Source organism: Dermochelys coriacea, chromosome 1 (genome assembly GCF_009764565.3).
Source record: "Dermochelys coriacea isolate rDerCor1 chromosome 1, rDerCor1.pri.v4, whole genome shotgun sequence".
In the NCBI taxonomy this organism is placed as follows: Eukaryota; Metazoa; Chordata; order Testudines; family Dermochelyidae; genus Dermochelys; species Dermochelys coriacea.
Window position 1 is genome coordinate 232,226,789 of NC_050068.2, and position 15,014 is coordinate 232,241,802.

Sequence of the window (15,014 nt, forward strand, 5' to 3'; positions counted from 1 at the left end):
CATTCAGTACACAGATCTTTCAGGTCACTGGGTATAAGCATGTTCTATTTTCTGTTTTACTTTCTTCCTTTTTAAAATGTATGGGTATTTGGGGCTTATAACAATGAGACTCAGACAGCACTGGCTAGCGAGGCATCTCCATGCAGCTGTGCCAGTCCTCATTTCAATCTTCACAGACATGATCCATGTTTGTTTCAGCTTTGGGCCTCCCTTGAACAGAGACTGCTTCTTGTGTGATGTATACATATGGGGTCTAGAATGAGGATACCAAAATCCTACTTCATCTGGGAGCCTAATGAGAGCATGAAGTCAGGTGCCATTAACCCATTCTACCATCTATATGAAGGGGTACTTATGACTGTATACAGTCAGCAAGCGGATAAGAATTTAGAAGTCAGGAAGAATGTTTTGAGGAATAGTGTATAATTATGTGAGGTGTGGTGGCTGATTTGTGGAGATGCGCAACTACAATTCTGAAAGCTGTGGATTTGAGACTTGCTCAATCTCTCATTTGATTAGGAAGGTCAAAGGCCTGTGCTGCTAGCCACATCATTCCCTTGTGTTCTGTTGGGGATGGAAACCAACATGCCTTAAACCATGTCAGCCTGATGAGCCATCTGTGGCTCGGGGCAAAATTTTACCGCTTTGTGTGTAATTATGTAGCTGAAGGCCAAGATTTTAAAAAATGGGTGCTTAACATTAGGCTCCTAAATCCAAATCTAGGCATCTAATGTGTCTGATTTTCAAAATGATGAGCACCCAGAAGATCCAGTTGATCACACTGTGAACTTGCTGGGTGCTCAGCATTTTGAAAATCTGACTACAAGGCTGTATTGTATCTTTCATGCTCCACGGGGCAGAGTTAAGATTATGGATGTGGCATTAACTTTGGCATTTCCTTAAATGTGCACAATTAACTATGCAACTTTGAGTTTCTATTAATGTCAGTTTGTCATATGAATGCATATTTCCCCTATATAATATGCATACTATTATTAAACATTAATTGTGTTTAAAAATTAGGAATTTTAGTCAAAGATAGCATAGTACTGGAAAGTAATTACCAAATAACTGATATGTCTGGGCTTGCAGTTGGACATTTGGATTCTTGTTTTAGCAATTTATGGCCGTTTTGAAAAAAAAGGCTGAGTTTGGAGAGATTGTCTTTTCTTTGAAAACTAGGCTAATTTTGATTTGCCCAGATTGTTTTCCATTGCAGGACCATGATTTCATGCTATCTAAGAGAGCAACCAATAATTTCCTTTTTAAATTGGATGCCCTGGGATAATGCTGTAGGTACATTTCTTTGCAGCTGTGAATTTCATAGACAAAGCTGTTTAATGGATAATTGGCTTAAGAGGGGCTATCTTCTAAAGCACAGGAGTTGTAATTGGTACAATTTTTTCTAGATAAAGCTGCATTCAAGAAGCTACTTACTTAATCTTTGCAAACTTTTTCTCAGAAACTAATTCAGCCATCTAACCACAGGAATTTAGTTTGATATATCAGTTGTTTTCGTTAAAAAAAAAAAGAGGGCTATTATAGTATCTCTTTCATATTTGGAAGCTCCTGCTTGGAATATGCTAGCAATTTAAAATCCACTCCTTTCCAATTCTTTCTTATCTTGGGTTTTGATCACTCTTGAAAGAAAAGTAGCCTACAGATTGCTTTTGTTTTTAATAGCTGATCAAAAGGTTATCATTTCCTTGCAATATACTGGGTATTTGCTGCTCCTCTTACCAAATGGATATAGATCTCAAAATATCCTTTCTCGCTGATAATAATAACCTGAATATTAATTAGTTATGTTTGTTGTAACTTTCAGAGTCAGATAGTGGAGTTTAACCAGTATATGATATTATTCTTTAATAATTTATTTACTGTGATCCCCTACCCTTCCCCTCACACTTCCTTTTGCTAGGCCATAGCTGCTAGAGCCCTACCTTTCCACTGGCATTGTGGAGTTCTTGGTTACTGGTTTCTATTCCTTTCGTGCAATAGCAGGAACCAGTGGTGTTTTGTTAGGAGTGTACACAAAGTTGCTGGTGTGAAAGTGGAAGAAAGGTTGGCCATCAGCAACTAATGGATCCAGGAAATTCTGGCAGCCAGGGTAGAAGAATTGGGATTTGCAAGAGGGGAGCAAAGCCATTACTCGGATTTCCCCCCTCCCTACCCCCATCCCTGTGCGTCTGTGATATTTGTAATGGGGAGAGAAGGGGGAAGATCTCCATGACAAATCTTCATTGCTGCTCATAGTTGTTTTAACCACTGTGTCATCTAGGCTTACTCTGAGCAGGGTTACATGACTGGGGGGTTAAAGTGCTGAGGAGCTGTCTCCACTAGTGCTTCAGTGTTGCTACCAGCGAGGCGTAATGTGGTTGAATGGACAAAGGCACCGGCTTGGGACTCAGACTTGGGTTCTATTCCCAGCTTTGCCATGGACATGCTATGTGACCTTGAGATAGTTACTTGGGCCATTCTTAGTCTGTCACATTCATTTAGATTGTTAGCTCTTTGGTTTATGGACTGTGTGTTTGTACAGTGTCTAGAAGAGCTGGTCAGAAAAACCGGTCTGCACCATTTTCTGAACCAATGGCAAGTCCATTCCATCAAAATTTCATTTCAGAGAAACACGGAGGAGGAAGTTTAAACAATTCTGCAAGATCCTGTTTCAACATTTTCAGAAGGAAACGTTTCTATTTTTTTTTGTTTTGAATTGCCTTTTCATTTTTTAAATTTTTTTTTGATACTTTCAACTTGATTGAAATGTTTCAATCTGAGGTTTTTTTCTGGAATTTTCCTTCATGGATAACTTCAAAATCTGAAATTCTTCATGAAATGGAATTCCTGTCCTCCACATTCCTCTAGTGCCTAGCACAATGAGGCCCTGATCTTGTGTGGACCCTCAAGGCATGACGGTAACACAAATATTAATGGAGTACTTGTGGCACCTTAGAGACTAACAAATTTATTAGAGCATAAGCTTTTGTGAGCTACAGCTCACTTCGAAAGCTTATGCTCTAATAAATTTGTTAGTCTCTAAGGTGCCACAAGTACTCCTTTTCTTTTTGCGAATACAGACTAACACGGCTGCTACTATGAAACAAATATTAATAACAATGGTGGAGTCAAGGATTTTTACTGATCTGTAGCAGTGTCTACATGGGATGTTACTGCATGGCAAGCTGGTCTGCTCTAAATTCATAGCATGGCTTGGTGTTCAGTAACCTGTCATGTAGACAAGCAAAAGTTTGTTACAAGAACCAGTTATAAACCCACTTCATATTAAAACTGGTGGAGGCTAAAATGTGTGTATTGGGCCAATCCATGTTTAACAGGGACCAAACTCCGAGCCAGTCCATGTTTAAACTGCCATGTTGGGCTGGCTAAGCCATATTAGCTATCCTGAAGCAAGGAACAGTTTTAGTCCTAGTATAGAAAGGGCCCTAGAATATTTTTATAGTCCCTTGTTTGTACTCGGCTTTTGTTAGTCAGTCACGTACTGAATAGCTTTTATGACTGTTTTTGAGGAGACAGACTTCATCACGACTGAGGTGGTTAAAAAAAAATCATTGGAAAAGGGAGTAATAAAGAAAAGGAGAAAATAACTTGAGGGCTTTTGCTATTTTCCAGTCTCTAGGCAACTCAGGACTGAGGGCAAAGCTAAATTAAATTTTGTAGTAACAGACTGATATGTATTACCTTAGCAGCTATTTTTCACACACATGCATCTAACGTATCTCACAACCGATGGCTTTATTTAAATCACGGCAATTCATTGGGAATAAAGCATCTATTTAATTTATCTTTATGATATTTATCTCATGAATACCAAATATGCAATTATTCACACAGCATTCGGTACTACAGACATTATCCACCAATATAGTCTCTTTTCATGCTTGCTATGGCTCCTGAAAATGAGTCCTATTCAGTATCTGACCTGCTACGTAAAGAAAGAATTAAACAAGTGTACGGTATGCTATTTAACATTATACCTATAGGTAGGGGAGGGGAATGTGTGCGTGTAGGAGAGAGAGAATAATGATTTTTGGTCAATGGTATAAGCTTGTAGGAATTAAGGGAATGACTAACTGGTAAATATTATTGCACTCTAAAGCCCCTGAAGTATGTATTTCTTTACAGTGAATAAAATTAGGTGATAGCCATATATGAGTAATCTATGAACATAGGGCTAGAACATAAGAGCATAACAACGGCCATACTGGATTAGACCAAAGGTCCTTCTAGCCCAGTATCCTGTCTTCTGACAGTGGCCAATGCCAGTGCCCCAGAGGGAATGAACAGAAGAGATAATCATCAAGTGATCCATCCCCTGTCGCCCATTCCCAGCTTCTGGCAAACAGAGGCTAGGGACACCATCTCTGCACAACTTGGCTAATAGCCATTGATGGACCTATCCTCCATGAACTTATCTAGTTCTTTTTTTAACCTATTGTAGTCTTGGCCTTCACAACATCCTCTGTCAAAGAGTTTCAAAGGTTGACTGTGCATTATGTCAAGAAATACTTCCTTTTGTTCGTTTTAAACCGGCTGCCTATTAATTTCATTTGATGACCCCTAGTTCCTGTGTTATGAGAAGTAGTAAACAACACTTCCTTATTTACTTTCTCCACACCAGTCTTGATTTTATATCCCTCTATCATATCCCCCCTTAGTCATCTCTTTTCCAAGATGAAAAGTCCCAATCTTATTTTCTCCTCCTACGGAAGCTGTTCCATACTCCTAATCATTTTTGTTGCCCTAGATTCTGATCTGGATTACATGCCTACACAGGGCTAAGAACTCCCCTTACACAGCTGGTGGGCTGTACAAACTTTGGATCCAAGCCAGTGTTGTGTGATCTGCTATCTCCCTCTACTGAACCAGTGGTCAAGAAAATAGGTGATGGCTTCATTCCATTCCCCACCCCCACAATGTCCCAGCAAGCACAGCTGGGCTCGTGTTGGGAATGTCACACTTTACTATTGGTACAGGGCCACCCTTCTCTCTCCCCTTAAGCCAGGGACAAAGTTGTGTATGAGGGGTATCTAAGGCGCAATGTCTCCTAGGTCTGCTCCAGGGCTAGTAGAGTTTTCACACTTCTTCTTACTCAGAGCTGGGCCTAACGGCACAAACTAACTCTTACAGTGTGTATGTACATACATAAAATGGATCATTTCACATGCTAGTTGAAATTGACCCACCTCTGGAGTAGAACTTTGCAATTATTTAACTGCGTACAGCAACACTATCGGAGAGATGAGATCAGAAGTGATAAAAATCCCAACCAATTGAAAGTACAAGGGAATGTTTGAAAGCAGAATGTGATTACCAAATCTGAAACTTGGCCAGGACACTGGGGCTACTATCTCTACTCTTCCATAAGAAGTCATGGGATCATCAAGGTAAATCCTATTCCATCCTCCAAGGCCATCAAAGGCCCCAGAAGCAAGAGGCATGCATAAATTAATGTATCTGAGGAGCCTGCATGCAGAGTTTGCATCTCCTGCATGCAGTGAAGCACAGCTTTATCAGTGCTCCTGCAAAAATGTTTAGACAATGAAGCAAGGGGAAGCTATAGGAAGACTGAGAATAGGGCCAGTAGATCCATTTCTACTCTAGTCAGATGGCCACACAGACCCGTACGGAGGAGCTTGGGAGCTTTTTGCAGCCTCAGGGCTGCAATAGAGGCCACACGGTAGTGGAAGTGGGAGAACGCCTTCTCCTACCCATCTCCTCATACACCATGGAACTCTCCTGCACCAAGCCCAACCACTTGGACTTGGTTGACATAGTTTTGAAAGACTTAGTTCTTCTTCACAGCTGGTGCTCATGTAGTTGGTTTTGCATTCCTTCTGAAAGGTGGCCCCTCTTGCAGCACAATACGTACCAACACCAGCTGGAGTGTTGGTTCAGCAGCAACTCAGAAGGAAGAAAGTCACCTACATGAATCATCAGTGTCACTTCCTGCACACTGAGGAGATCTATATTCCAGTAACTGAGCCCACCTCTCCTTTGCTTGGGAAACCCAACAAGACCATCGGATTGGGTGGCACGGCTATCCTGGCTGCAGTGTTATCTTGGCTATCAGCTAATGCCACTCTTGTTAATTTCACATGGGTGAATAGATAAAATTCATGACAGTGATTTTATCCTACTTAGATGGGTATTGACTAAATGTTGTTGCTTTCAAGTGGCTTTCTCCTGACCCATGTGAAATGAATCTTTTGGCTTTAGTAACCCAGACAATTAAAGCAGGTGACATTCTTCCTTCTGAGCTGCTGCTGCATCCAGCCTGAAATGTCCATATCTCAAAAAAACAAAAACAAAACACCACCACCAACAAATTTGGCAAATGTATCACCCTTGTCAATAAAGAGGGCAAGGACTGAATACTTTTAAGTCGAATGGTCACCTAATGTTGAGGCATATTTATGCAGCAGTGAAATGCAAACTTCACTGCTATTGTCCTTGGTATATCTATAAGTACAGATTTCTGGTTCCTAGGCTGACAATCCCAGTGACATTTACAGGAAAACTAAATTCAGTTATTCAGCTGCCAACTCCCAAGGCTTAATCATGGAGAAAGTTCTGGGTGTTGAAATATTTTAAGGATCTGTAAATTAGCCATAGGATGGAAAAGCTTTATAAAATAAGATTCATCTTAGTGAACTCTAAAGCTTCACAATGTGCTGTGGTGAAAAGCACACACACATATGCAAGATAGCAGATGATATAGAAATTGTCTTCTTGGCAGTGGAACATTAGAAGGCATCATACTTTTGCCTAACATTGGAGCTTTGGTCATAAATCTTGTAGTTATCAGTTCAGCGCCCAAAACAACTTGTGGTAGAATTTAAACTAAAAAAGCATTAAAAAGAAGACAAAGAAATTCCAGAAGCCCTAAAGCTCTTCTCCTAATCTCTGCTTGAGGAGAGGTTTACAGGGGTGATGTGTAGATTAATAGTGGGTGGGGGTCTCCCAATACTGATTTTAAGTTGAATTATGTATCTTAATATTGTTTAGCCTTCCTTTCATGCGAAGGGCATTTTTGTAAGTTAATAAGTCAACAATACATATATAAAGCAGCTTACATCCATTCTTTGAGGTGCAAAATACATGCCTTTGTGTTTTCAGCCTCAAGCTGCCCATTTAAATGTCAGTGTGGAAATCCATGACTCAAACTGTATGAAATAGAGGAGGAAAATGCTGGGCTTAGACAGTAGAACCAAAATCTTTCTTTTTTGAGTGTGAAGATTCCTAAAAAGTCAGTGTATATTTTAAAAATGTTAGTATGCGAATGTGTCATGTGGCAATATTCTGAAGTCAAGTAGGATTTCAGACTCTGAAAGTCATTGGTAAAGTTGGCAGAATTAATTATTCTTTCATTGGTTTAGAAACATCTTGTACGTCCCTTGTCTTTTCCCCAAATTCAAGGGGACATAATCCTTCACCCTGTGCCATTACGACTGTGTCTAACAGGAAACATAGAGACAGGGTAGACTACAGTGTGCAATGCACATGCCCTATTGCCACTAGCACTCTCTGTTTATCATAGGGTCATGGGGAAGAATAATGAAAATTTGTACCAAGAGGCCTTGTCTGCACTGGGTATTTCAGTGACCAGTGTAGATGCATCAGTGTAAAACCCTAGCCTAGACAGGCAAAGCTGCTATAAGCCTTGACTGGCACCAATGCACTTTACCCAGTATCAAGCAGGGGTGAGCTGCCAGAGTGCAATTTATGGGTATTGTTGATTTGGCCTGACTATACTAGGGGTTTGCACTAGTAGCTGCCCACTGATGGCTGGGATCCCCAGTGTAAGTCACAGCCTCCATTGTGAGAGGCCATTAGCTCTCCTGTCACCGGGAGAGGGCAGTGTATATTGCACATGGAAATTCTGGACCTGTCAGTCAGTCTTGAGAGTGTCGCTTTAAATATGCTTTTAATGGCTGTTTATGGAGCTGTAATAACTGCCATTAAAGCTATATCTAATCTCTTAAGGTGCTAAATGTAAATAAATGCCACTCTGCATAAAAATGCTTTGCCTGATTTTTTTTAAGCATGTGGTAGAGAATAAAGGAAATGTTTTATAAAATATATTCAGACCCTTAAGGGACTCTAATTGCTTTTAATTTCCATGTGTGATGGTCCTTATCCAAGGAAAGTATACTGCATGGACTATAAGCCATTTTTATCCCATAAAGAAAAGGAGTACTTGTGGCACCTTAGAGACTACCATAGAGCATTTAACAGAACATGCCTGGAATTAGCTGAGCTCCTTCCCTCTCTCTCTCTCTCTCTGATCTCTATTACCCTTCACTGTGATTTTAAACAGTGTTTTGCTGCTTGATCTTCAAGGACATTTAGAAAGGTTATACGAGTTATAATATTCTAATTGTCTTGCCTGAGCTCTTCTGTTTGTCCTCCATGTTTATTCCATCACGTGTGAAACGGAGGCTCTCTTTCCTGTTTAAAATGAGAGGTTAATGATGCCTATGAAGATATGCTGAGTTTTTTCTCTGTGTCCCAGCAGAGAGCTCAGGAAGAATTCCATTTACTGCCAAAGACTGGGGTACTCCAATAGGTAGGAGAGCTTTTGTTCTGCAACTAACATTCCAGGTGCCCACAAAACAGATCGACACCTTTTCACAAGTGACAGAGCCTTGTATACCCTTTTTAAAGAGACATCACTGCCAGTTTTTCCTCTTAAATTTCAAAACAATTTAGTGCTTGTGAAAAATACCAAATTGAAGGCCCCGCAGTCTGAGATCTTCTCTCCACAGGACAGATGCAGGAGAGCGCAAGCAGTGGCAATACAAGCTCTACCCATGTCACACTGCTAGTGTGTCTCAGCCCCGGCCCTGGTCTCATTTGGTGTTGCCCCAGTCCCCTCCACTCTTCCAGTGAGGCTAGCTTCATCTGTCCTCTTTTCACACAACCATCTCTATGCCATTTTCCGTGCCACCCCTACACATGGCATGCCCTGCCTCACATATGAGGCCACTACTCTCTTCTCATTCAAGTCCTGCTGTGTTACCTCTGGGAGAACTAGATGACAGATTCTGACAAGCTTGGGGAATAACTGGGAATTGTTTATATATCCTAATTTAAAAACAAACCATAAAACTACTCATTGAGTCAACATAGATGTGTCCAATCAGTATCTTCATATAACTAAGATGTAGCCAATCACCTCCTTGAGTGGTCTACTTATATGTTGTATCCCTTAGTCCTGTTCTCTGTTTATCTCCTTAGCTGCCTTTAGACTATGACCTCCTCAGGACAGAGACCATGCCTTCTTTTCTGTCTGGAAATCTCTTAGCGCATCTGAGTTCGGATGATTATCCAAAGCTCTTGCGTGTAAGTGTGTGCTGGAAATTTTCTCATTCATCAAGGACCCAACACCTCTTCCTCCTTTCACCTTCCTCTGAAGCATCTGGTCCTGGCCTCAGGACTTGTCTACACAAACAGTTAGTGCAGCAAGCTGTGATGTAAATCTACAGTGCACTAGCCTGCTGCTCGTTAGCCTTCTCAGTAGCCTGCTGTCCGTGCTGACCCCACTACCATGCACTAAAAATTGTTTACTATATTTTGATCTAGCCTGCTTTAAAGGGGGAGTCTATCAGTGTGCACGTGGGCACTTGTAGCACATAGTAGCAGGGTCCACGTGGCCAGTTAGGGCACAGCAGGCTAGTGCAGGGTAGATTCACGCTCTCGTTTGCCACACACTAACTGTTCGTCTAGACAAGCCCTCAGAGAGAAAAATGCATTCAAATATTTCAAAACTTAAAACAGAGAGCTTGTTAATCCATTTTTATAAATATGTGACAGCAGAGAGCTAAGAGAAATTCTGATTTTATCTTAAACCCCAAGCAGTTCTTAATGTTTGCTGAACCAGGAGATTCATCCTTATTAAAAATATTTCTCTTCTTCTCTGGTTCCATTCATATTGGGTAAAATATCTTGTCTTGTTTCTGATCTAGCGGAAGCCAGTATGATCAGCCCATCTATTTCCTTTCATGTATGTACATCTGCAGCAGATGACCACAGCAGAAATGTACACTGAGAAACAGCTGCTGTTTCCAGTTATGACTAAAACTGAGGAGGCTGTTTTTGTTTGCAGTGTCCCTGAACAAAAGACTGGATATGTACAATATTTTTTTTCTCAGCAATGGAATTAGCTTTTTAAAAATCACATTTTGTAGAAAAAGAAGACTTCTCCCATTAGATGAGGATTATCATGTTTACATTTTACAAAGGCCACAGATCAACCCTGCCATAGTAAGAACTTTCAGTCACTACCAATGCAGGCTACATTTGAAATGCTGACTTAGAGATGAAGGCTCTCTATCCCCTTATCAATCCCTTGAGCAATCTAGCAACTTGCTGCTTTTATTTTTCAGAAATTAATTTTAAAAAAAGAAGCAACTGTTTTTGTAAACAGTCCTTTGACTTCTATCCCAGTGGCATTTTGGAGCATTATTCCAAATTATTCAATTTAAATGCGTAGTCAAGCCTACATCATTATTCTTATTTTATACTTAAGTGAAAGAACAGCCAGCCAGTCTAGAAAAAACATTCTTTACCAGGTCAAAAAGTAAACCAGAAATCTTACATTGAAATAATATTGCTGTTTACAAGGACGTCTTGTAGGAAGATTCCAATTACTGCAGTAGAACTCAGAGATATATTGCATTATAAACACTAATTAAAGTATTTATGTTTTTGGCTTTAGACAAGACAATCCTGCATTCTTAAAAATTAATTAAAATTATTACAGAGACTTATGTTCATACCTAAATGTGTTCCAACTAGCAGCTATCCATTAGTCACAGAATAATTGGCCACTCATTAACATCCTGTGAGTTCCAAGGTCTTTTTAACTACGTACTCCCCCCCCTCCACCCACCTGCCCCATATAGCTTGCCTTGCAATCAGTGCTTCTGATGGCAAGAATTAAGAAATACAAAGCAATGATGGTACCCAATAAAGCATGACTCATAAAGCTCTTCCTCTAATATAGTATAAAGCACTTGGTTGGTTCATTGTTCTACACCCAATTTCTGGACTTGAATGGGAATGTTCAGATCCAAATTTTCTGCTTATAACTGTAGTTCCCAATCCTTTAATTTTGATTTAAAAGGGAAATGGGACTTTACCAGCACCCCTGGCCTGTTCCATTATGAACAGTGATATTGCAATAACTTAAGAAGCACAGGTTTCATAGTAGCAGCCATGTTAGTCTGTATTCGCAAAAAGAAAAGGATTACTTGTGGCACCTTAGAGACTAACAAATTTATTAGAGCATAAGCTTTCGTGAGCTACAGCTCACTTCATCGGATGCATTTGGTGGAAAAAACAGCTGTAGCTCACGAAAGCTTATGCTCTAATAAATTTGTTAGTCTCTAAAGTGCCACAAGTACTCCTTTTCTTTTTAAGAAGCACAGACGCTTTGAAATAACAATGTTTGGGATAGGAAAGGTTAGATGGTGGTAAAATTGGAGGCTTCCGAAGTACAAGATGTTGTAAACCCTAAACTTATGTTAGATTTACCAGTGTGCTGGCAAACTTTAGTTAGATATCAATGGTGGATCCTCTACAGATATAACACATTAGATAAGTTGGATAGTTTTCAGCATGCCTGAGCCAAGTAAATGGTTCAGATCAAAACTTTGGTTTCAACTCAAAACAAAGGAAAACTTGACACTTTGGGCCGAGTTTTTCTTCAAGTTTTGGGACTTGTATGATCCTGAAGCTCAGATGGTGTGGGCACTTCTGTAATCCTTCCAGCCTCACTTCTGTCTTGCCTGCCAGGGTACAGGTTTAGCTGGGTGCTCTTCACCCAGTTGCTTATTTTGGTTAGGCTTTGAGAAAGCTGGGAGATGGTGCTGTTGGTTTGATATAAAGGAGATGAAGAGCTTGCTGTTGTCTGAGGGCTGCTGGAACATCAGCTTGTTGTGCATTCTCACTATGAGCCATTGGGACCACTGTAGACCTTGAATAATATGGAGGAGAGGACTGAGCCTCACATGACTTTGCAAGTAAGGACTTTGGAGGTGTGGAAACAGTAACCCATAATGACTCTCTGGGCTTTGTCAGAAAGGAAGGACCTCAGCCATTTGTGTACACCCCAGCAAGCATTTGGAGGTGGGACAGGAGTATCTAGTGATCAAATGCTGCAGAGCACAAACAGGGTGAGCCCTTCTACACTGGGTTTGTTTGTAGAGAGGTGGAAGTCAGCCACCAGAGCAAAAAGTACTGTCTCTGTACCATGCCCTGAGGCATCTGTGTTGATGGTGACAGACAAGCAATGCTGGAGATTTTTGTTATGCTTGTTTCCCAAATAGCTTGCTTAGAAAAGAGAGGTTAGACATTGAATGGTAATTTTTGATGTCTCTAGCAAGGTCTAGATCAACAACTCAGAGGACACACAAAAGTCATGTGATTATTGCTGACCTGGGCTGGATTTGAACAGTGGGTTAGTTCTGTAATTAGCAATCCCTTGAGCCATCTAGTCTCCCAAAAGAAAGCTTTTTTTAAAAAAAAAATATTGCACTACTAAGACTTTATACTAAACATTTATGGAGTTTATTGCCCTCAACTTCACCTTGGGCTTAATTGGTTTAAATGCTTAATTAACATAGTGACAATTAATGTCTAGTGGCAATTAATTTTCAAGGGATTATTTTTTAAATTAAGATCGTGAGCACTGTATTATGCAACCGAAGTTCTGGAAAACCTTGCAGTGTGTTTTGTTTACAACAGCCAAATCATTTGCATTTCACCTCATTGTGAAGATTTGCCCTGTGGTAGCAATGATTAGGGCTGGTATTAAACCCCGTCCTATGTATGGAGATTAGAGCTGTTTTGGAAACAATGAAATGTAGTTGTTGGGCTCACATGAGTCATAATTAAATGAGAAACAATGAATGAGTGTCATCAGATAATACAATAACCACACCCATAAAGGATACTTTCTGAATACTATGGATGATTATCTTCCATTTACCAAGTGTCTTTCATGCAAAAGGACCCAAAGTGCTTTACAAAGTGATTTACTACAAATATTTTGTTCTGTTACTTTATATATAGTAAAGTAGTGTGTGTGTGTGTGTGTGTGTGTGTGTGTGTGTGTGTGTGTGTAAAGTAATGTATCAAGTCATAAGTATATGAGACTTTATGAGAATAAGACATTTTTTGCCTCATCCCCCACTGTTTGTGACACTATGACAGCAAAGTTTGGTTGCATTCTGAATTATATCTCAATGCATGTGAAATTTGGAGATGACACCAAAAGATGAAATTTACCTAGGGTTGCCAACTCTCCAGGATTGTTCTGGAATCTCCAGGGATTAAAGATTAATCTTTAATGAAAGATTGTGTCATGTGATGAAACCTCCAGGAACACAGCCAACCAAAATTGGCAACCCTATATTCACCCCATCCAGAGTGTCTAGTCACCACTTATTTCCCACTCTTCGAGTATGTAGGCGCTGCCTAGGTCTTTTGTTGACCTTCTGCACATGGGAGAATTTTCACCTTAACCAAAAAAAGAGCAGGAGTTCTTGTGACTATATAATAGGGATAACTTGTCCCTGATGAAACAGCGGTGATATCTATGGTAGGATGAAACATTATAAGATGTCTATGCTGTGAGATGTTATATGGGGAAACTGTGTGCACCCAGATTTCATATAATATAAAAAAAACACCCAAAAATTAAAAATTCAGCAGAAACGTGTCAATACTGAAAGGTATAATCACTGAATAAATCTGTGAGTTAAGTGAGATCTGTTGATTATCCTCCTACAGATCAGGAAACATTCACCTTATAATTTTCTTCTGCAGTTTTGTATCAAATCTTAATTTTACTTCTCCCCCACCCCTATGCTAAACACATGCTGTAAGCTAGCAAAACATAGTCATCCAAGTGTGAATGGAATAGAAGGCTCTATTCAGATTGATTATGCAAATGTAAGAGGGAAAGTTTAATATGCTGTCTATTGTAAAATAAAACAAATATTCAGCTAGCATGTGATTTCTTTTATATATTATAACCTCATTTATACTGAATATGAGGCACATGTTGTAAATGAATCGCTGAATTTTATATTGTTGTTGTTAATAGCCTGTATTTATACAATGCTTTTCATCCTGCAGTGTCTCAAAGAACTTTACATGTTGTATATGCAGGGAACACTTAACACTTCATGAGTGTAATGCAGTAGTATAGTCACTCAGTAACATGGCGCAGTCAGTCTTCCGAATAATTCAGAACAGGAAGTGAAGAATAACATCTTAACCAATTAAAATTGCAGGAAGAAATTAGGCAATGTGTTTAGGATTTGGCTAGATGTTCTGGAAAAATGTTACTTCAGTCAGTGTCTACATTAATTATTAAACAATATTTACATATAGCTGAAGAGGGAGCTGCTGTAGCATCCCATTGGCCCAGGGGCCAGAGCCCAAAGAACAAATTTGTTGTAGTGGATACTCCAAGGTGGGAAGCCTCAAAACTGTGTTGTACAGCATGGTTGTATGATACTGGCCGTTCTCTAGTAGTCTGCAGCATCTGCATGGACTGATGTCTTAATGATTATCTACTGCTAGCTCACCCTTCCTCCAGATGAGATCAAGAGCTTAGGGGATAGAGCAGACATAAATGACCCAGCGTCTGAGCCAAGAATCCTAATGCCCAGCCCTCTGCTCTAACTACAGCCCTCCTTCTCACACTCAGACAATATAACATTTACTTTTCAAACTCTTGTGGTTATACAGACTAGGACATTAACTAGGGGGCCACTTGGGTTTAGAAAACTAGGTGTTGGGTTGGTACTATCCCCACAGACTGTTGGAGTCATCTTTTGGGTTAACATCAAGATCTGTGCATGTGCAGATGGTGCCAGCTTTTACTTGGTGATCAAGTGCATGTGAAAAGCAAAACCCTCATGACTGTCTGTCACAACTGGCAAAATGTACAGTATGAGACTCAAAAATTCCACCTGGCC

At 40.0% G+C, this 15,014-nt stretch overlaps 1 protein-coding gene across 5 annotated transcripts in view; it reads left to right on the forward strand.

Annotated features, from left to right (window-relative positions):
• The window catches only part of LMNTD1 (lamin tail domain containing 1), a 297,660-nt gene that overhangs the window by 151,475 nt on the left and 131,171 nt on the right, over positions 1-15,014 (forward strand). The gene's annotated exons all lie outside the window — the stretch shown is intronic.